This window comes from Pseudophryne corroboree, chromosome 3 (assembly GCF_028390025.1).
Source record: "Pseudophryne corroboree isolate aPseCor3 chromosome 3, aPseCor3.hap2, whole genome shotgun sequence".
Lineage (NCBI taxonomy): Eukaryota > Metazoa > Chordata > Amphibia > Anura > Myobatrachidae > Pseudophryne > Pseudophryne corroboree.
In genome coordinates this window covers 318,113,487-318,137,094 of record NC_086446.1, presented here as the reverse complement: position 1 = coordinate 318,137,094, position 23,608 = coordinate 318,113,487, and the positions used below count along the sequence as shown (strand labels likewise).

The following is a 23,608-nucleotide window of genomic DNA, read 5'->3' as shown; positions in this document are numbered from 1 at the left end:
GCTAGCATCAGTGACCATCATGTAATACCAACATCAGTAACTGCCATATAATACAGACAACATCAGTAACTGCCATATAATACAGCCAACATCAGTAACTGCCATATAATACAGACAACATCAGTAACTGCCATATAATACAGACAACATCAGTGACTGCCATATAATACAGATAGCTACTAGCATCAGTGACCATCATGTAATACCGACAACATCAGTAACATACAGAAAACAGCAGTGACTGCCATACCAGGGCCGAAACTAGGGGGGGGGGCTAGGGGGGCATACGCCCTGGGCGCCGGATTTGTATGGGCGCGAGATTCCCATTCAGCACCCTCAGACAGCTGCAGTAAGTCCCCGCTGTCTGAAATCTCTGCTTTCTCCTTTGCCGGCATCAGAGATTTACGGATCCATTATGCTGTCTGCTGCAGTCTAGATCAATCGACTGCAGAGCAGCGTATAGTGAGCGTGCCAGATCCCTGCCAGCAGCAGCAGCAGCATATATCACACTGACAGCGTGCAGGATGTCCTATGAAGCTCTCTGTAGCAGCACAGCCCACATCCCAGGCAGCAGTCTCCTATCCTACAGACGTAAACCATGTATGTACAGTGCTATTATATGGGTCCTCTATCAGTATCTGCATACTGTCTATACCTGTAGCTGCAAACATCTCTAGTGCTTATTAGGGTCATTAGATGGCTCTATGCAGTGGGATTTTTTTTTTAAATTAACTAACTTTCTTTTTTAAAGCTAATTTAATATATTCTGTATGATGCAGTCTCTCTCTCTCTCTCTGTTATACCGGCACTCACATGCTCACACATAGAATACTTCGCCAAGTGTTCTCCAGTTGTGCTGCCCTCAGGCAGTGCGTCTAATAGCGCCACCTTTTAACAGATATATAGATATATACACACACATACATATATTTCTTAAACCACCACTGCTCCATTAGTTGCTGCGCTGATCGCACTGTCAGGATTAACTGTTCAACCCCCCTAAAACAATAATCTAGATCCGCCCCTGCCTGCACGCATTACTGCTGTGTAGCACAATATGTATATGGGATACTAATGTGCAGTATATTGTGAATAAGGGGCTCTATTGTGTAATATAATGTGTGGCGTAATTTGGAATTATTGTTTTTTGTATGGGGGGGGGGGGGGGGGGGCGGCAAACTACTGCCTCGCCCCGGGTGCCGAAAATCCTAGTTTCGGCCCTGGCCATACAATACAGATTGCTAGCATCAGTGACCATCATGTAATACCAACAACATCAGTAACTGCCATATAATACAGACAACATCAGTAACTGCCATATAATACAGACAACATCAGTTACTGCCATATAATACAGACAACATCAGTGACTGCCATATAATACAGATAGCTAGCATCAGTGACCATCATGTAATACCGACAACATCAGTAACATACAGAAAACAGCAGTGACTGCCACACAATACAGATAGCTAGCATCAGTGACCATCATGTAATACCAACAACATCAGTAACTGCCATATAATACCGACAACATCAGTAACTGCCATATAATACAGACAACATCAGTGACTGCCATATAATACAGATAGCTAGCATCAGTGACCATCATGTAATACCGACAACATCAGTAACATACAGACAACAGCAGTGACCACCATATAATGCAGATAGCTAGCATCAGTGACCATCATGTAATACCAACAACATCAGTAACTGCCATATAACACCAACAACATCAGTAACTGCCATATAATACAGACAACATCAGTAACTGCCATATAATACAGACAACATCAGTAACTGCCATATAATACAGACAACATCAGTGACTGCCATATAATACAGATAGCTAGCATCAGTGACCATCATGTAATACCGACAACATCAGTAACACACAGACAACAGCAGTGACCACCATATAATGCAGACAGCATTAATAACTGCCATATAATACAAAGAACATCACCATGATTGCCATATAATATAGATGAGTGTGACCCCTATAAAATAAGGAAAGGAAATTTGATCACTTACAATGTAATTCCCTCATAAATAATTAACCCCTCTGCAAAATCTTAATATACTTCAGCTTTATGGTGACAAACCCATTTAATTAAAATTAATTAGTCCTAGGGTTACCACTTTTTTGTTTCCAGATTCCTATAGGTAAATGTATTATAGCGGCATGTATTGTGCCGCTATAACACTTACTGCTTCGCCTCCCTACCGGGGCGAAGGAGGAAGGGACATCGACAAGATGTATTAACATCTTGTCTGCCGAACCGGGCTCCCCCTTCCGGCGATGTCCCCCGAGCACACAGTGCTTTAGCTGTGTCTCACTGTCCCGGCCGGCTCCTCTGCGGATGCGCGGGATCTCGCTACTCATGGGAGATCCCCTGCGAACTCCGGAGCTGGCACTTGCCACAGCCAGGGACTGCTATGTCCCTGCTGAGGTCCGTGGGTATCACCACCTGCAGCTGTCAAAATCAACAGCTGCAGGTGTCAGAACGACCGTTCATACATTGCCTGCGCATATCGGCCTGCTATCTTATAGAAAGCAGCACCGATATGGACATGGGCGCCTCTGTCACTGGGCACAAATGGCGGTTATCAAACATGGGGGCAGCAGTATAGCACACATAACGTGCGCTGATACCGCTTTCCCCTCATAATGACTATTCTTACATTTACCCCCATTTACTTGGAGTGACCAGGGGCATGGCTAAAACCTTAGTAAGCTCCTAACTATTTTGTCATATTTCATGCCATTTTCTTACCAGTTTAATAAAGACATCAGTTACATGTACCATTATATGCCTTTATATGCCATGTGCTCCTCAGACTGTACATAACACGCATGCAAAAAATCAAAACAAAACAAAAACAAAAGAGACCAAAAGTACTGATTGATATATAAAAATCATAAGTTGCAGCTAGTCAAAAATAAAACTTTAGGGAAGATGTGCTAAGCCTTGGCTAGAGATAAAGTGGAGAGAGATAACAGCCAATCAGCTCCTAACGGCCATGTCACAGGCTGTGTTTGAAAAATGACAGTTAGGAGCTAATTGGCTGGTACTTTATCTCTCTTCGCTTTATCACTTTTTAAGGCTTAGTCCAGTGGTTCCCAAACTTTTTTGAATCACGGTGCCCTAGAGCATCAGAATTGTTATCACGGCAATACTAGGCCAAAAGTTTCTTGCTGAGAAATTTAGAAAGAAATATTAGTGTAACCGGCCTCAGTAATGCTTATAAAAAGTGTATTCAGCCATAGTACTGTTCAAAATGAGTTAAAACTGAGTACCCTTTACTAAGTCAATGTATTTGGGTATATAACTGCAGACTGAATATGAATCTGCTGTTATGTAGAGTCCTGTATATATTATATATATATGTGTGTGTGTGTGTGTGTGTGTGTGTGTGTGTGTGTGTGTGTGTGTGTGTGTGTGTGTGTGTGTGTGTGTGTGTGTGTGTGTGTAATTAGTGGATTAGACTGTGGCAGGGGAAGGGAAGCTTCTGGAGCCTTCATGCACAGGCAACTGCAGGGAGGACGGGGTGACAGCTAGCGGTAGTTAGTGAGCAGAGGCTGGATGCTGGGGAAGAGAGAGAGGTATATCTCCGGTAACCCTCCAATGGTGGATGAATCCAACGAATACTGAGAGGAGACTCGGTGTGTTGTGGCTTGCGATACCTGCTGGCAGTAATAACCACCACGGGAGCTGAGCCGACAGAGTCACTGGGACTGAGGTGCGGGACCCGCGATTTACAGACAAGAGGGCTGGCAGCGTAGGTTTTACCTGTATAAGAGAGCTGGCCTGAAGCAGGCTGTGTGGAGGCCTCTGGTAATCAATGGAGACAGCAGCAAGCATAGACCACTCTGGTCACTGCGGTGACGGCATCCTAGTAACCAGACCCGGGACGGAAGTTTATACAATGGACAGGTGGAGCCGAGGTACTGCTTGAACCTAGAACACAGAAGACGCCTTTGCCTATAAAAGGGGAGGAGTAGGGGAAGCCCTTCCTTCAAAAAGCCCAGTGGTTGTTAACCCATAGGTCCCCAGTCAGAGCTAGCTGCACAGTGATTACCCTCCCTGCCGAACCTATATATATATATATATATATATAGGTAGTGGAGAAAATAAGCGCTAATGAGTGAAGTAACAATTATAACGGAAATACTCAGGTGGGTAAAATTATGGCCTTGGACACTTATCTGGTAAGTGAGAACTTCCAGCCGATGTTCATCATTTTAAGATTAACATGTAAAAAGAAAAGAACAGCAAACATAGTGTGTATCGTTCATGGATTAAAATGATGTCATTTGCAATATAGGGCAAGAAATTAGGGAACTTGCTTATTCCCAATAAAATGTAATCTGTAACTTCACAACATAAAATACAGATTTAATGAACAATAACATAAAAACGGCTAGACAACACACGTACAAGATTTAAAATTATAAAAGCTTATCTGTCCATCATAGGAATAGGGAGGTCAGCAACAAACTATCCCAAGGACACAAGATAGCCAAAGATTATGCGTACAGGATAAAAAAGTTCAAACGCTTATCTGTCCATCAAGGGGAGTTCAGCAGCAAACAGTCCCAACGCGTTTCGTCCGTCAAGGTGTGGACTTCTTCAAGGGGATCATCCCCTTTCTTGCTCTATATTGCAAATTACATCATTTTAATCCATGAACGATACACACTATGTTTGCTGTTCTTTTCTTTTTACATGTTAATCTTAAAATGATGAACATCGGCTGGAAGTTCTCACTTACCAGGTAAGTGTCCAAGGCCATAATTTTACCCACCTGAGTATTTCCGTTATAATTGTTACTACACTCATTAGCGCTTATTATACCACTACCTATTTTTATCTATGTGTACACCATACACTGATCTTGTATTATGAGCTGCTACTCTTAAAAGGGTTAAAGAGTGTTCTTTATAATTTCCACTGCACGTCTGTACTACAGCGCCTAGGTCTCTGCTACTTTATATATATATATATATATATATATATATATAGCAGAAGTGGAGAGTCACCACCCCGTTTGAGTCAGAGGTGGGACTGCAGTGTACATACATAAGCGTATTGAGTGGGAAATCCTTCACGCTACTTTACACCACTAATCATAACAATGTTGAGGATGCTATTGTCAGTCTCTATAGAAGGAGATATGAACTATTTGGCAGCTGCTGGAAAGTGAACTATGCATTATGGGGGTAATTCCAAGTTGATTGCAGCAGGATTTGTTTTCGCAATTGGGCAAAACCATGTGCACTGCAGGCGAGGCAGATATAACATGTGCAGAAAGAGTTAGATTTGGGTGGGTTATTTTGTTTCTGTGCAGGGTAAAAACTGGCTGCTCTATTTTTACACTGCAAATTAGATTGCAGATTGAACACACCCCACCCAAATCTAACTCTCTCTGCACATGTTATATCTGCCTCCCCTGCAGTGCACATGGGTGGTCATTCCGAGTTGTTCGCTCGGTAATTTTCTTCGCATCGCAGCGATTTTCCGCTAATTGCGCATGCGCAACGGTGGTCATTCCGAGTTGTTCGCTCTGTAATTTTCTTCGCATCGCAGCGATTTTCTGCTAATTGCGCATGCGCAATGTTCGCACTGCGACTGCGCCAAGTAAATTTGCTATGCAGTTAGGAATTTTACTCACGGCATTACAAGGTTATTTCTTTGTTCTGGTGATTGTAATGTGATTGACAGGAAGTGGGTGTTTCTGGGCGGAAACTGGCCGTTTTATGGGAGTGTATGAAAAAACGCTAACGTTTCTGTGAAAAACATGGGAGTGGCTGGAGAAACGGAGGAGTGTCTGCCCGAATGCTGGGTGTGTTTATGACGTCAAACCAGGAACGACAAGCACTGAACTGATCGCAGATGCCGAGTAAGGTTGAAGTTACTCAGAAACTGCTAAGAGGTGTGTAATCGCAATTTTGAGAATCTTTCGTTCGCAATTTTACTATGCTTAGATTCACTCCCAGTAGGCGGCGGCTTAGCGTGTGTAAAGCTGCTAAAAGCAGCTTGCGAGCGAACAACTCGGAATGATAAAAGTAGCATGTGCAACTAGTGAATCGAATATGAGAGATATATATCTCTTCCACTCCTCAGTGTTAATATATTCAGATTTATGGCAAATTGCTGTGTTGGTCAGCTATTCACGATTATACAGTATATCCCTGGAGGGAAGGCATGTTCGACAATAGGGATTGAATATCTATCATCATTGCCACCACTGAGAATATATACATATCTGATTTATTCAATGATACCAGTTTTTATTATTATGATTTGTATAATCTCTGTGGCATCAGTGTGTTCACTGTGTGGTCACATAAGTTGATACTAAGGTATTTCTTATAGTTGTATTTGTCAGATTGTATCATAAATGTTTCAATGTAGCTGCTGAGCAGCTGTGGGAAATAGCTTTGAAACAATGTTGCATTTCTATCTATAGATTGAATCACAAAAACCTCACACTACTCCCAGGTTGCTGACATAAATATGCACCACACACACGTCTGCTGAATTCACTCAGCCTGTATCCTCCTGATATGGGATGTGAAAGTATATAGCATTTAATATACCAGTTTATCTAAGGTGTTTGTCTGAGGAGTGGGAGTGCAGATCCCTAGTGTTAAATGTACTCATCTGCCGCTGATTATATCATGGGTGCTTCTGCATAACTGCTAACTAGCTTCAAGAATAAGCTTGGAGGCGTAACTGCATCTATCTCTTGCTTTGCACTACAGAGCCTAATATCACTCCTAGTTCACTGACCTAGGTATACAAATAAGTCTGCTACATTAACACAGCTATCATCCCTCTCTTAATTTCAGAGTGTCTGACAGTTAGCCTAGCACGAGTAGCACTTGCACTGAGCTATTAACTAAAGAGCAGGACTGAGTATCTACATTTGGATATAATAATCCGTTAGCATTGGTTTAAACAATCATTTCATAATAGAGAACGGGCATAGATGACACGCGGACACACGCTGCCCACACGCGTGTTCTGCCGTTACACTGACCGCTTCGTCAGGGCTGAACCAGAATGCCTCCCCTGGCAGAGGATTTGAACTATCTCCGTTATCCAATCCATGTGGTTCGGCTAGTCACGTGTGATTACTAGCCAATTACTACGCAGATTCCATGATCTGCATAGTAATTGGCTAGTAATCACACGTGACTAGCCGAACCACATGGATTGGATAACGGAGATAGTTCAAATCCTCTGCCAGGGGAGGCATTCTGGTTCAGCCCTGACGAAGCTGTCAGTGTAACGGCAGAACACGCGTGTGGGCAGCGTGTGTCCGCGTGTCATCTATGCCCGTTCTCTATTATGAAATGATTGTTTAAACCAATGCTAACGGATTATTATATCCAAATGTAGATACTCAGTCCTGCTCTTTAGTTAATAGCTCAGTGCAAGTGCTACTCGTGCTAGGCTAACTGTCAGACACTCTGAAATTAAGAGAGGGATGATAGCTGTGTTAATGTAGCAGACTTATTTGTATACCTAGGTCAGTGAACTAGGAGTGATATTAGGCTCTGTAGTGCAAAGCAAGAGATAGATGCAGTTACGCCTCCAAGCTTATTCTTGAAGCTAGTTAGCAGTTATGCAGAAGCACCCATGATATAATCAGCGGCAGATGAGTACATTTAACACTAGGGATCTGCACTCCCACTCCTCAGACAAACACCTTAGATAAACTGGTATATTAAATGCTATATACTTTCACATCCCATATCAGGAGGATACAGGCTGAGTGAATTCAGCAGACGTGTGTGTGGTGCATATTTATGTCAGCAACCTGGGAGTAGTGTGAGGTTTTTGTGATTCAATCTATAGATAGAAATGCAACATTGTTTCAAAGCTATTTCCCACAGCTGCTCAGCAGCTACATTGAAACATTTATGATACAATCTGACAAATACAACTATAAGAAATACCTTAGTATCAACTTATGTGACCACACAGTGAACACACTGATGCCACAGAGATTATACAAATCATAATAATAAAAACTGGTATCATTGAATAAATCAGATATGTATATATTCTCAGTGGTGGCAATGATGATAGATATTCAATCCCTATTGTCGAACATGCCTTCCCTCCAGGGATATACTGTATAATCGTGAATAGCTGACCAACACAGCAATTTGCCATAAATCTGAATATATTAACACTGAGGAGTGGAAGAGATATATATCTCTCATATTCGATTCACTAGTTGCACATGCTACTTTTATCATCAGCCTACTTGAGCTGATAAGCATTATAATCCAAAACGGTTTGATATCTGACCCGGGCATCTTATATGTCTACAAAGAATCCTAGTATCATTGATAACCGTATACTATCAGTACTATTAATTCCCTCTTGAGAATGCTGGAAATATGATAATCAATATACGATCATAGGTTGAGAAAAGCCCAATTATATTGCCAAGCCGCCGATATTATCACTTCAGCGGGGTAATCACAGCATATGATATATGAATTAGTGAACCATGAGATAAATTACTGGTGACTAAATAAATTGATATCATACCTGGGCATTTTATATATTTGCAACAAATCTTATATGAGTGGTTGTATAACAGAGTAATATTTAACAAAGGATACCATCCTCCAGAGGAATTATACAGTGTGGATAATTGCATACTGTATTACCAGCACTATTAGCACTTTTAAGAGATTGCTGAGAATACGACAAGTAGCATATGATTACTGGCTGAGGGAAACTGATTTATATTGTTAGCCAGAATATCAGTACATGAGTGGGACAATCATGGCATGTGCCATATGAATAAGTGATCCAAGAGATGAATTACTGAGTAATCAACTTACTGGTTTAAACTAAGAATAATAGTATACCCAATAGGGCATTAGAATAAACACGTGGACACATTTTTAAAAATCTTTAATCACATTTATTTATTTCATGCACTTATTCAATGTTTTGTATGTGTCTAAATTTTAACCTCTATGTTTCGTCTATACCTGTAGTTTGTGTGTTAGTCATTGTCACACTGTTTTAATTCAAAAATATTAAAAGTTACATTTTATGAGTATTGAGGTAGATGTGAGTATCAGGTCACTCTCCCTTTTGTGCACCGACAATACAGCCCTTTTTTCTTGTTCTACTGCACTAACTAGGTGATCAGGAAAAAATTCATTGTTAGAGATCCCTGAGCATTGGAGTTAGGAATCACTGCTAGAGTATTGATTGTCACCTATGGCGCAATTTTTATCAATGAGTAAAGGACCCACAAGCTTCCTAGTGGAAGATCAGTTGGGTAGAATGGTGCTCTAAAAAAATGGTTAAAAACACACAGTAGGTTTGTTTAAGAAAAGGGGTTGGTATAAAGGCAATAAGCTGTTGAAGTCTTTGGTGTCCATTCCATTTATTAGTATTTTTCCAGGTCTAGGTTGTGGCAATAATTACCTGCAAAACCTAGGACAAGCCTTGAAGCTGGTGGGATGGAGTCAATCAATAATCACCTGTACTTTTTCTAGATCCATCTAAAGACGTGGGCCAAAGACCCTGTAACAAAAAAAGGATATCTGAAGTTGTTCACAAACACATATGTCGATTTTAGAAAATAATGGGTGAGAGCCTTTGCAATGTGTCTCCAATGGGACTGAATGTCACATATTCAAGGATGCATAGAAACATAGAAACATAGAATTTGACGGCAGATAAGAACCACTTGGCCCATCTAGTCTGCCCCTTTTTTATTTTATTTTATTTATGCAGGCCCCTATCTTTCTTTCCAACAATGAAGAATACTGCCCAAGCTGGAATGGGAGACTTTTTAATCTTCAAAACTGGAGAGTGCCATCAGAACCATGGAAGATGATGGTGTTACTAGTTTAAGAAGACATTAGTTATTTGTGAGAAAAAAATACAATTGTAAAGTCAGCAGAACTGTCTGAAATTGAATATTTGCATTATTTATTCTGCTTCAAGCAATGTCAGGTAAGGGTATTGGGCCCAGATTTATCAAGCCTTGGAGAGTGAAAAATAGCATGGTGATAAAGTACCAGCCAACCAGCTCCTAACTGTCATTTTTCAAACACAGCATGTGACATGGCAGTAAGGAGCTGGTTGGCTGGTACTTTATCACTGTGCAATTTATCACTCTCCAAGGCTTGATAAATGGGGGCCTTGATGTACACATCCATAGCATACCTCCAAACTTTAGAAGGACACAGACGTGCACCAAAGGTGCGCGCCTGAAAATAGGGGGCGTGACCTCGCTGGTAGTGGGCGTGGACTCGTGGAAGTGCAGCGATCGCGGGTCACGCCCCCATTTTTGCGGCTGTGGGGAGCATGACAAGTGCTCTGTGAGCTCTGTGAGAGAGTTGCTCTCTCCCAATAAACAGACGCTGTGTCCATGCATACAGCATCTATTCACAGATGCTCTGCTTAGCGAGTGAGAGAGGGTTTCCCAACTGCCCCCTTCACCGCAGGACACTGTGACCCGCAGGTGGGAAATCGGGATAGTCCCAGAAAAATGGACTGTCTTGACAAAATTTGGACAGTTGGGAGGTATGCATGTAGGGAGGCATGTCACAGTGCTCTAGAGCCTGGATTATTAGTTTTATCAAATCTACAGAAAAATCTAATACACCATGCTGAAGAATGAGAACAGAATATATACTGGTAATGTCTGCAAATGGTAGTGCAACTTCAGCAAAAAAGTGTTTTTGTTTTTTTTATATTACAGTACATAAAGCAAATGAACAAGGGCTGAAACAATCTGCATGAAACCTGTTTCAGCCAAAACCTGGTTCAGCCCTTGTTCATTTGAATAATGGTAGTGAGGTACTAAAATCTAGAGAGCGGATCATCAGTTAAATAACTGATAAGACAAACTAAAGGGGACTTTATAACCCAACAACAAAACTGAGGGGAAAAAACTGTGGAGGACAGACAATGTAACATTAACAGTTGTTATCAATGAACCAGTAGTATTACTGTAAAACCTTTTGACATTAACACAGTCTAACAATAATAAACAGTCTATAATATGCTTGCTCTGAAAAATGTCCATATGCAAGTCTAGTAGGGTAGCCATCACCTTAGGAGGGGTGCCAGAGACAATGTTACACAGTCCCTTTTGCTTATACCATTGGGGAAGAATCTCAAGCGCAGAGAGCAGTACAACTTCACACAGTACATAACAATGTATTTGCTGTCTATTTTCCAGCTAACTGAAGCGAAGTGTTCACTTCAGTATGAAGTCCATCACAGTATGTAGTAATTATCAACATCTTTGCGGTAAGATTAGTCTCAGAAGGCCACCCTGGAGAACATATAATGAGAGGATGTTTTAAGGATAACAGGCATAATGTAAATTTTATATGGAGAATGGCTTGATGTTCTTGCCTGTTGAAATAAAGAGGCATTAGAGAAGTGTCTTTCTTGTTCTAAGCACTGACAAACCCCATCTTAAGCAACAGTGTCTCCATATTAGGTACAGTAGGGGCTAAAAAATAGTTTTCAAGATAGGAACAATGTTATCCCTTCTGATTTTCACATTAATTCATATAAAACAGGCTGATCATAGTTTGATCATAACTAAGCAACAGTATTGGCCTGTGATGACGCTGAAGCCTCAGATATGCATTTTGTGTTTGGTGCACCGCTGATGTGCTGATGCAAGGTAGGAAGCAACCAATCAGAAACATGTACTGGAATTATATATGAGTTTTAAGGACAAGCAGTCTCATTTTACTTGTCAACATCTATAAATTGGCAGACTTTGTTGTTCAGTGTTAAACTAGCTCAGTTATTAGTAGGGATGAGCGGGTTCGGTTCCCTGAGAACCGAATCCCCCCAAACATCACGTCCCGAGCCAGGATCCGAGTCCGGCTCGGGACTTCCCGCCAAACTCAGAAACCAGAATGAGGCAAAACGTCATCATCCCGCTGTTGGATTCTCGCGGGTTTTGGATTCCATATAAGGAGCTGCGTGTCACCACCATTTTCACTCCAGTCCTGGAGAGTGTAGCAAGAGGAAGTGTCTCCTCAGTGTCTGTGCGGGAAAGTGGTGTGGCGCGTGGGGTAGCGACCTGCTCTTATGTGTCATTCCAGTGCTGTATTGTGCTGCATCAGTCCAGTGGTGGTGTCTTGTGCTGCATCAGTCCAGTCACAGTGGTTGTATCATTTGCTGCCATAAGTCCAGTGCTGCTGTATAAGTCCAGTCCAGTGCAGTGTTGCTGTGTTGTGCTGCATCAGTCCAGTGGTGGTGTCCTGTGCTGCTATAAGTCCAGTGGTGCTGCTGTATAAGTCCAGTCCAGTGGTGTTGTGTTGTGCTGCATCAGTCCAGTGGTGGTGTCTTGTGCTGCCATAAGTCCAGTGGTGGTGTCCTGTGCTGCCATAAGTCCAGTGGTGCTGCTGCATAAGTCCAGTCCAGTGGTGCTGTCTTGTGCTGCATGAGTCCAGTGGTGGTGTCCTGTGCTGCCATAAGTCCAGTGGTGGTGTTCTGTGCTGCCATAAATCCAGTGGTGCTGCTGTATAAGTCCAGGGGTACTTCCGTATAAGTCCAGTCCAGTGGTACTGCCGCTTATCTTAGTCATCCAGCTACCTCATTGCACCACTTTTTCTTCTTTGCATGATGTGCTGTTTGGGGCCTAGTTTTTAAAAGTGCCATCCTGTCTGACACTGCAGTGCCACTCCTAGATAGGCCAGGTGTTTGTGCCGCACACTTGTGTCGCTTAGCTTAGTCATCCAGCTACCTCATTGCACCTCTTTTTCTTCTTTGCATGATGTGCTGTTTGGGGCCTAGTTTTTAAAAGTGACATCCTGTCTGACACTGCAGTGCACTCCTAGATGGGCCAGGTGTTTGAGCCGCACACTTGTGTTGCTTATCTTAGTCATCAAGCTACCTCATTGCACCTCTTTTTCTTCTTTCCATGATGTGCTGTTTGGGGCCCAGTTTTTAAAAGTGCCATCCTGTCTGACACTGCGTGACACTCCTAGATGGGCCAGGTGTTTGTGCCGCACACTTGTGTTACTTATCTTAGTCATCCAGCTACCTCATTGCACCTCTTTTTCTTCTTTGCATGATGTGCTGTTTGGGGCCTAGGTTTTAAAAGTGACATCCTGTCTGACACTGCAGTGCTACTCCTAGATGGGCCAGGTGTTTGTGCCGCACACTTGTGTCACTTATCTTAGTCATACAGCTACCTCATTCCACCTCTTTTTCTTCTTTGCATGATGTGCTTTTTGGGGCCTAGTTTTTAAAAGTGCCATCCTGTCGGCCACTGCAGTGCCACTCCTAGATGGGCCAGGTGTTTGTGCCGCACACTTTGTCACTTAGCTTAGTCATCCAGCTACCTCATTGCACCTTTTTTTCTTCTTTTCATTATGTGTTCTTTGGGGCCTAGTTTTTAAAAGTGCCATCATGTCTGACACTGCAGTGCCACTCCTAGATGGGCCAGGTGTTTGTGCCGCACACTTGTGTCACTTAGCAAAGTCATCCAGCTACCTTGGTGCAACCTTTTGGCATAAAAACAATATTGTGAGGTGTGAGGTGTTCAGAAAAGACTGGAAATTAGTGGAAATTAATGTTATTGAAGTTAATATTTACCATAGGATCAAAATTACCCCCAAATTCTGTGATTTTAGCTGTTTTTGTGTTTGTTTTTTTCAAAAATCATCCAGATCCAAAACCAAAACCCGAAAGGGTGGTTTTGGCAAAACCAATCCAGATCCAAATCATGAGCAAGGATCTAGATCCAAAACCAAAGCACAAAACACGAAAAGTGCCCGCCGCACATTTCTAGTTACAGTATAGTCTTAATGAAATACACAAAGGGCAAGCAGATTCCCCTCTACCATTATTCCAGCAGTTACCTTCCTGTTCGATATAGAACGTGCACACTGCATCTTAGCTGGAGGATAAGCAGAATAAATGCCATTAAAAAACTGTAAATAAAAATGGATCTACTTGCAGTTTGGAGTTTTAAAATGTTGTTTATCCTTGGGCTATCTTTTAATTAGATTTTGGCTAGGTTTGAACCAGTTGTGTGGTATATACAGACATTATCTCTGACATCCCTCATTTCCAGAGCTGAGCTCTAATTAGTTTTATATATACCCATGTTCCACATAATCAACAGCCTTTGGTAAGTTTGGGAAGCAGACTGACACATCACATTACTAAGTGCTGTTGTGCCACAGATATACAACACACAGTTTTTGAATATTTTATGTATTAACAAACACAAAATTGATATTTTCAATATATTTCCCCAGATTAAATAACAATGCTTATTATTTTATTAACTATTTTGAAAATATGTTCTTTCTCTTTAGTGTATTGATAGCATGTTTTCTTTCAGTTTTGAGTAATGAGGTTGCAACAAGTTGTTACCGTTAATTAATACAGTATACCTGCAAAAAAAAAAAAAGTCATGTTGTTTTATAATGTATGTGTGGTAAGCAATTTATGTACAGGCGCTAACACTATTCAAAAATGGGAAACTTCCCTTTGGTGTTATATATCAAGGCGACGTATCGTCATCCAAGGGCTCCATCCTAGGATAATCTTCTGTCCGATGAGTCTCCGATGTTCCACAATTTTATATGAAAAAAAGAAAACTATATGGTATAGTACGTTTGAAAAGGTTTTCCTATATGTTAAAAATAAAGAGTGAATGGACCACACCCTTTAGGAATCCTTAATGTGAGCTTTCACGTAATTACCAAAGAATAAGTGACAAGTGGACCAGTCAGTGCCTCGTGTCTCCTCCTGGGAGTAACACTGAAACGTTAGTGCAGAGGATAGAAGAAGTGGCTCAATTACCAGAATGAAGAGAAAAAGACAGTGTGTAGCTAGTCCTTTTTACTTCTTTCTATCTTCCCAAGTAGTCACTCAGAAAAAGTCCACACCTAGTTGTTTTCACCGCCGGTATACAGAAGACCACCCGTTTTCAGTGCCTCATACCTCTTCCAAAGAACTAACATCCATAAATGGATCACAATTAAAATTAGCTTAATTACCAGACTGAAGTGTCAATCCGCATCTTCCATAATCCCCTTATGGTAATCACAATTAGGATTTCTTCAGTCAGACCATGTCCCGATGTATCATAGGGTTATATGTAAAAATCAGAAAAAAAACCGCATAGCATAATACGTTTTTATTTTTCCCCATAAAAGATTAATAGCACTGATCCCTTGCAGGAATCCTGAATGTAAAATATAAACAATTACCAGATAACAATGTATAAGATCATTTAAAAAGAAACAAATTCTTATTGTCCCAAACAACACTCAATGGATGGCATACGTGATAGCAGAATTGAACTAATTACCAGAAAGCCAGAGTATCTGTGCGTTAACACTCTGGAGGGTGTGGAGAAAGTTGTAGTCCCAGTGAGTGCTCCGGATCACTCCCTGGACTCCTCACCTTTCCTGGTAGTTGCTGTCTGCTGTATCGCCGTGGCCGTCCCTCCACCAACGCGTTTCAACCCGTACCTGGGTCTTTTTCAAGGTGATGAGTGTGTCTTCCCATGATTCCATATTTAAACATCTTCTGCCCAATCACAGACATTATCCATTTCAGATGATTTTGTTCAGCTGTGTTCACTTCCCTTATCGATACAGGCCCTTCTTCCGTTGTCATGGAGACAGACCCCAAACTTCCTGTCAACTCGCTATGACAACTTTCTTTACTTCTTCCGGTGATCGGTTTCCATGGTCACAGGCCCGTCTCACTTGGTTCAGTAACTTCTGTTTAGCTGATTTTGTTGCCCGCATCACTTCCTGTCGATGGTTTCCATAGCTACGGGTCCGCGTGTTGTAGTTCCTGGCATCCAGCTGCTATTCTCCGTCTACCTCGTCTCACCGCTGCTCGCGGTTTCGTCATTTCCGGTTGCCGATTTCCATGGCAACCGTTCCGTGTGTTGTAATCTCTTTTTTCTTGTTGTTATTGAGAGCCTCTCGTTTCCGGAATCTTCTCCTTTCATAATGATTTCCCATGCAGATATTTGCAAAGGGACAATATTTTAATAGCTTCTTCAGTAATTTACAATTAATGTTCCATTGTTTTTATATTCTTTTTCTTTTTTTCCTTTTGTATATGTCTAAAAATTAATTAATAAGTATATCCGGAAACTGTGTATAAAGAAATTTTTCTTATCAAAGGATGGGGAAGCATCCAATATGGATTATCAGGAGACGACCATCTTCAAACCGAAGTCCATTTTTTATCCCTCTCATATCAAGGGAAGTCACATTGATACTTTCTACACTATGGTACACGATGACATCAGGAAAATTGAGAATAAAAAGGTCAAACAGAATTTAACCAATAAAGAACGAAAAGCCCTGAAAGAACTCAAATCCAACGTTGAGTTAGTAGTGAAGCCCGCGGATAAAGGGGGTGGAATAGTCCTTATGGATAAAAGCTGGTATGAGAATGAGGTCTACAGACAATTGAATGATGGAATCACCTATCAAAAATTGAGAAGTGATCCCACCAAAAAAATCATGATGGAACTTCAGAGCCTGATCAACAGCTACCATCAAAAAGGAATCCTCAAAGACGGAGAGGCCAAATTCTTATGGAATTCGGAACCCACGATACCAGTGATCTACGTTCTCCCTAAAATTCATAAGGATCCAATACAACCGCCGGGGAGACCTATAGTGGCTGGTATAGAATCCATTACCGCCAACCTCTCTGAGTTCATAGACCATCATCTCCAACCATTAGTACTCTTCAATAAATCTCATATAAAAGATACAAGGGACCTACTTCAATTATTACCCAGGGTCCAATGGGAAGAAGAATACCTCTTAGTTACGGGAGACGTAAAATCTCTCTACACTATAATAGACCACACAGCAGGTGTGGCGGCAGTAAAAAAATTTTTGGATCTAAGTAGCATTGAGAAGGGATTACAAGACTTCATCATTGAAGGTATTTCCTTTATTCTCAACAATAATTACTTCATGTTCTTGGGAGATTTCTTTCTGCAGAAGGTTGGCACAGCGATGGGCACCAGGTTCGCCCCGAGCTACGCCAACATCTTCATGGGCCAGTGGGAACTGGACCATATTTGGAATAACAATCCATATGGGGCGAACCTGGTGACCTGGGTTCGCTATATAGATGATGTGCTTTTCATTTGGAAGGGCAGTAGAAATCACTTGGAGGAATTCTTCGACTATCTGAATACCAATGTACTCAATATACAGTTTACGTTTGAAAGTAGTTCACTATCAGTAAATTTTCTGGACCTCACAATCTATATAGAGAGTGACAGGATAAAAACTAAAACTTTTACAAAACCGACAGATTCACAAACATATATCCATTCCACCAGTTGCCATCATAGCAACTGGTTGAACTCCATACCAGGAGGTCAACTGAAACGCATTAAGCGTAACTGCACTGATGAAAATGTCTATCACCAACAAGCCGAACAACTATCCCAAAAATTCAAAACGAGTGGGTATGCTCCAACTGTTATAGATAAAGCACTGGATCAAGTAAAATCAATTGGTAGAAATACACTTTTGGAGAAGCAAACACACAATATGCAACAGGAACAGAACAAATTTCAATGGGCATTCCTTACAGGATATACAGCTCAACACAAAATAGTGGAAAGATCCTTTCGCAAACATTGGGATATTTTGAAGAAGGACCCAGTTATAGGGGGAGCTATACCGGAAAAACCAGTATTTATATATAAAAAAGCAGCCAATATAGGTTCCAAGCTGGTGAGAAGTCTACATTCGGGACCTCAAATAAAGAGAAGCATCCGGACAAAAGGATTCCATCGTTGCGGGATGTGCTTAGGGTGTAGAAATGTAAAAAGTGAACAGAGGAAAATAGAAAAAGTGGAAATCAATGGCATACAATATAAAGTGGACGAGTTCATTACATGCAACAGTCGCAACTTAATCTACATAATAGAATGCTCATGTAATCTATTTTATGTGGGGAGGACCTCCAGACCATTAAAAACCCGTCTAGGGGAGCACCTCCGCAATATCAGGAAGGGACTGGATACACACTCCCTATCAAGTCATTTCAAGATTACACACAATTGTTCTACTGATCATGTTAAACAATTTGTTGGGGTTAAACTTGTTGAGGCACACGCTCGCCGAAAAGATACAGGCACACAATTGGCAAAGGCCGAGATGAAACTCATTTATGAATTCAATACACTCAAGCCACATGGTCTCAACTTAGACTTTGAACTTAAGTGGTTCTTGTAACTACACATAATCATTCATACACCCACTAAGCCCACATTAAAATTTTCCAATATAGGTCAACGATATATATAGGGTAGGGCACTTTTTTCACTCATCCATGTGTTTTTTCCTTTTTTTAAGGACCATTTTTAGACATATACAAAAGGAAAAAAAGAAAAAGAATATAAAAACAATGGAACATTAATTGTAAATTACTGAAGAAGCTATTAAGATATTGTCCCTTTGCAAATATCTGCATGGGAAATCATTATGAAAGGAGAAGATTCCGGAAACGAGAGGCTCTCAATAACAACAAGAAAAAAGAGATTACAACACACGGAACGGTTGCCATGGAAATCGGCAACCGGAAATGACGAAACCGCGAGCAGCGGTGAGACGAGGTAGACGGAGAATAGCAGCTGGATGCCAGGAACTACAACACGCGGACCCGTAGCTATGGAAACCATCGACAGGAAGTGATGCGGGCAACAAAATCAGCTAAACAGAAGTTACTGAACCAAGTGAGACGGGCCCGTGACCATGGAAACCGATCACCGGAAGAAGTAAAGAAAGTTGTCATAGCGAGTTGACAGGAAGTTTGGGGTCTGTCTCCATGACAACGGAAGAAGGGCCTGTATCGATAAGGGAAGTGAACACAGCTGAACAAAATCATCTGAAATGGATAATGTCTGTGATTGGGCAGAAGATGTTTAAATATGGAATCATGGGAAGACACACTCATCACCTTGAAAAAGACCCAGGTACGGGTTGAAACGCGTTGGTGGAGGGACGGCCACGGCGATACAGCAGACAGCAACTACCAGGAAAGGTGAGGAGTCCAGGGAGTGATCCGGAGCACTCACTGGGACTACAACTTTCTCCACACCCTCCAGAGTGTTAACGCACAGATACTCTGGCTTTCTGGTAATTAGTTCAATTCTGCTATCACGTATGCCATCCATTGAGTGTTGTTTGGGACAATAAGAATTTGTTTCTTTTTAAATGATCTTATACATTGTTATCTGGTAATTGTTTATATTTTACATTCAGGATTCCTGCAAGGGATCAGTGCTATTAATCTTTTATGGGGAAAAATAAAAACGTATTATGCTATGCGTTTTTTTTTCTGATTTTTACATATAACCCTATGATACATCGGGACATGGTCTGACTGAAGAAATCCTAATTGTGATTACCATAAGGGGATTATGGAAGATGCGGATTGACACTTCAGTCTGGTAATTAAGCTAATTTTAATTGTGATCCATTTATGGATGTTAGTTCTTTGGAAGAGGTATGAGGCACTGAAAACGGGTGGTCTTCTGTATACCGGCGGTGAAAACAACTAGGTGTGGACTTTTTCTGAGTGACTACTTGGGAAGATAGAAAGAAGTAAAAAGGACTAGCTACACACTGTCTTTTTCTCTTCATTCTGGTAATTGAGCCACTTCTTCTATCCTCTGCACTAACGTTTCAGTGTTACTCCCAGGAGGAGACACGAGGCACTGACTGGTCCACTTGTCACTTATTCTTTGGTAATTACGTGAAAGCTCACATTAAGGATTCCTAAACGGTGTGGTCCATTCACTCTTTATTTTTAACATATAGGAAAACCTTTTCAAACGTACTATACCATATAGTTTTCTTTTTTTCATATAAAATTGTGGAACATCGGAGACTCATCGGACAGAAGATTATCCTAGGACGGAGCCCTTGGATGACGATACGTCGCCTTGATATATAACACCAAAGGGAAGTTTCCCATTTTTGAATAGTGTTAGCGCCTGTACATAAATTGCTTACCACACATACACTCTCAGAATTAGGGTTTTTGGAGAAATTTCCCTACTAGCACTTTTTCTACGGGCAGCCAACAAAAGCGCACATTAGGACACACCAACACCACTCCATACATGTTGTTTTATAATGTTTTATGCACAGTTTCCTACGCTACCAGAATGTCTTTGGAAAATAAAAAGGAAAAATGTCATAAAGGTAAGGGGGCATGAGGGTAGGGTACATACAGATTATATATTCAATAAACATTGCATGTCAGTTCCTAGAATTGTAAGTGATCAGACAATGTTTGTGTGATACATTGGGGTCCAGATCCCTGTTACAGGGTACGGTGGTGCCACCTTACTGCCATCTGTGTCCCCACTAACCACCTGCAGCATCCCTGAGACCTGTGGTAATTCTTTTGTGTATATACATGGCTAACATCTCACTCCTGGCAATTCCCATCATTTTGTACCATGGGTGCTGCCATAGAGATGGGTAGCTCACTATTGAGCCGGCTCTTTGAGCCGACTCTACTAAATGAGCCGAGTGAGCCGTGAGCCGTGAGCCGTTTAAAGTGAGCAGCGGTTCTTCACTGACAGACTGTGATGAAGAACTGACTCGCTCCAGGAACAGAGCCGGTGCTAGTGGTGTACTGTATATTACAGCCAACAGCAGTGCATGGCCGATGCCCACCCCCTTCTCTCTCTGCATGGTGGCCGTTCCCTCCCGCGGGAGCAGCCACCAATGTGCTGATTTCTTAACATCCATTCTCCCGTCCCTCACGAGGCCCCGCCTCTCCTCTGAGCCCAAGTATATGTGGAGGGGTGTACTATGTGATGCCAGCAGTCGGGCTCCCAGCGGCCAGCATACCGGCGCCGGAATCCCGACTGCCAACATACTGACAGCTGGGCGAGCGCAAATGAGCCCATTGCGGGCTCGCTGCACTCGTCACGCTGCGGGCACGGTGGCACGCCAGGCGCGCTACACCATCTGTTCTCCCTCCAGGGGGGTCGGGATTCCAGCACCGGTATGCTGGTCATCGGGAGCCTGTCCGCCGACAACCTGAAGACCACCCCTGTGGAGAAGTGGGTGTTATATTACCAGGGGATGAATTAATGTTATCTGTAATTGGGTCCAGAATAATTGATTGTATAATGTTATGGTTGTTGGTTCTCAAGTTATATACTATTAGTAATAGTGTAGAACTTGAGAACCAACAACCATAACATTAACATAGTCTATTACATTACCTCGTTTAAACAAAATCTGTAAAAATGTAAACCAAATTTACAATACTTTCCTTACCTACGGTTGGTGGGTCAATTTACTCTGTTCTTTAATAAATAATACATTATTACTATGTAACAACAATAAAAACAAAGGGTATTAAAAGGCGCTTAAAATGAATACAACAAATCTCCATTTAATTGTACTGAATGATGTATTTATTTTTAAAAATTAGTGTACTGTAACTTTTAGTTTGTTTAATTTCACTTTTTGGTCATTTTAATTCTTAAGAGGACTAATGAAATGGAAAATTGGGTAAGAAAACCAAACAGAATTTTTTTTAATACCGAATACCAATATTAACGTAATTAATGAGCCAGTGAGCCGTGAGCCGTTCAAAAGAACCGTCTCTTTTCTGTGAGCTGAACCGTTCAGAGCCACTCACGGAAAAGCGCCGAGTTGCCCATCTCTATGCTGCCATATTGCATGTGATTACATGAGCAATTGCAATTGCAGTCACATGTACAGTCTAACCTATCAGCACTTAAAGTGCCTGCATTATTTGCTTAATAGCATTCTGCATCTGCTACAGTTACCAGCTCTAGCCTTTGCTTAACAGCATTGTGCACCTGTTCCAGTCACCAGTTCACAGGGGCGGATTGGGCCACCGGGGTGCCATGCTAGTTTCCGGTGAGCCGGTCCCATAGACAGCTCAGTCGGGCCGGCTCACACTGCTGGGCTGGTGGCAGCCGCACACTTCCGGGTGCCGCTAGCCGGAAACTGTAGAGGCTGCAGTGTAGCTCCTGTGGTTGCTAGGAGGCAGTCGGGGACTCAGCAGGGGGCGGGGCTACACAGGCTCAGCAGGGGGTGGGGCTACATGGGAGGGGGGCTGTGTGTAATGCACTGTGCCATATGTACTGGGGGTAATATTGGGGGGGTGCTGTTTGTACTGAGGTAATATGGGGTGCTGTGTTTAATGCAGTGTGCTATATGTACTGGAGGTAATATGGGGGGTGTGATGTATGTGCTGGGGGTAATATGGGAAGAGGAGGGCCTGTGTGTAATGGAGGGTGCTATGTGTGCTGTATGTACTGGTAGTAATATGGGGAGGCGCACTGTGTGTAATGGAGTGTGTTGTATGTACTGGGTGTAATGGGGGGCTGTGTGTAATACAGAGTGCTCTGGGGTCATTCAGACCTGATCGCACGCTAGTTTTTTTTTGCAGCGGTGCAATCGGGTCTGAACTGCGCATGCAGCGCAATGCACAGGCTCGTCGGCCGCCGGCGATGGGCATCGTCGGACAGCGACGGATTTTACGGAGAAAGCGATCGCACCGGCAATCACAAGAAGATTGACAGGTAGAGGCCATTTGTGGGTGGCAACTGACCATTTTTAAAGAGTTTCCGGGAGTACGCAGGCGTGTCCAGCCGTTCGGTAGGAGGGTCTCTGACGTCAGCATCGGTTCGGGTCATCGCACTGGGTGAGTAAGTCCTGGGGTGTGCAGAAACTGCAAAAACTTTTGTTTGTGCAGCTCTCTGCACATCTGTTCGCACCCCACACAGCGATTACCCCCTCCCCCTGTAGGCGGCGATTACCTGGTCGCAGCAGTACAAAAAACGCCTGCTTGCGACCAGGGCCTATATTTACTAATAATCCGAGTTTGACCGATTTGTGTTTTTTTTTCTAAGTCCCAACACGGGAATTCACTAAGCACAAATCTTGGCAGTGTTTGGGCTATTCGTAATGGTTTTAACGGCAAAGTTCAAAAATACGAATGAATAGACCATCGGTCAAACACGGCTGTTATTTCATACAACACGGGTATTCACTATTCATTCGTATTTGGGTGTTAGTCTATGAGTGCTTAATTGCGGTCGTATTTTTTTGCGATTCGTTAAAAAAAGCGGCAAAAAAATAGACCTGCTTTTTTCAGGCGTGTTTACATGTGTTGCAACTAACAAATCATACACACCTGAATTAGGATGCCTATAAAAGGATCTTAGGCCCATTTCAATCCAACTATACTCAGAAATGGCAGCAGGACTGTGGGCCAGTGATCTGTTGTGTGCTGTGGAATTCCTCAGACTCAGACATCAGCCTGTAAGTAACCAGGGCCAATAAACTGAACATGGTCAGCAGGTTGTACAGGTTCCGCGGAGGCTGCGCAGGCCTCGTTTTTTAGGGGGCGTTTAAACTTGAACACATTGTCCGATGATACGGTCATACAGATGTTCTGTCTAAATCGTAACAACATTTTCCGTCGGTATGACCTTGTAAAACTGGGCCTAGACCCTGAGACAGCACGCTCTCGCTCTGTCTCAGGCCTGCACAAACTCCTGGCTGTTT

At 42.2% G+C, this 23,608-nt stretch overlaps 1 long non-coding RNA gene across 1 annotated transcript in view; it reads left to right on the top strand.

The window, feature by feature from the left end:
• Positions 1-445: 445 nt before the first annotated feature.
• LOC135055427 (uncharacterized) overlaps positions 446-23,608 on the top strand; it is an 84,150-nt gene continuing 60,987 nt past the window's right edge. Inside the window, exon 1 of the long non-coding RNA XR_010243752.1 lies at positions 446-600. This is a non-coding gene — a long non-coding RNA (uncharacterized LOC135055427). The remainder of the gene's footprint in view (positions 601-23,608) is intronic.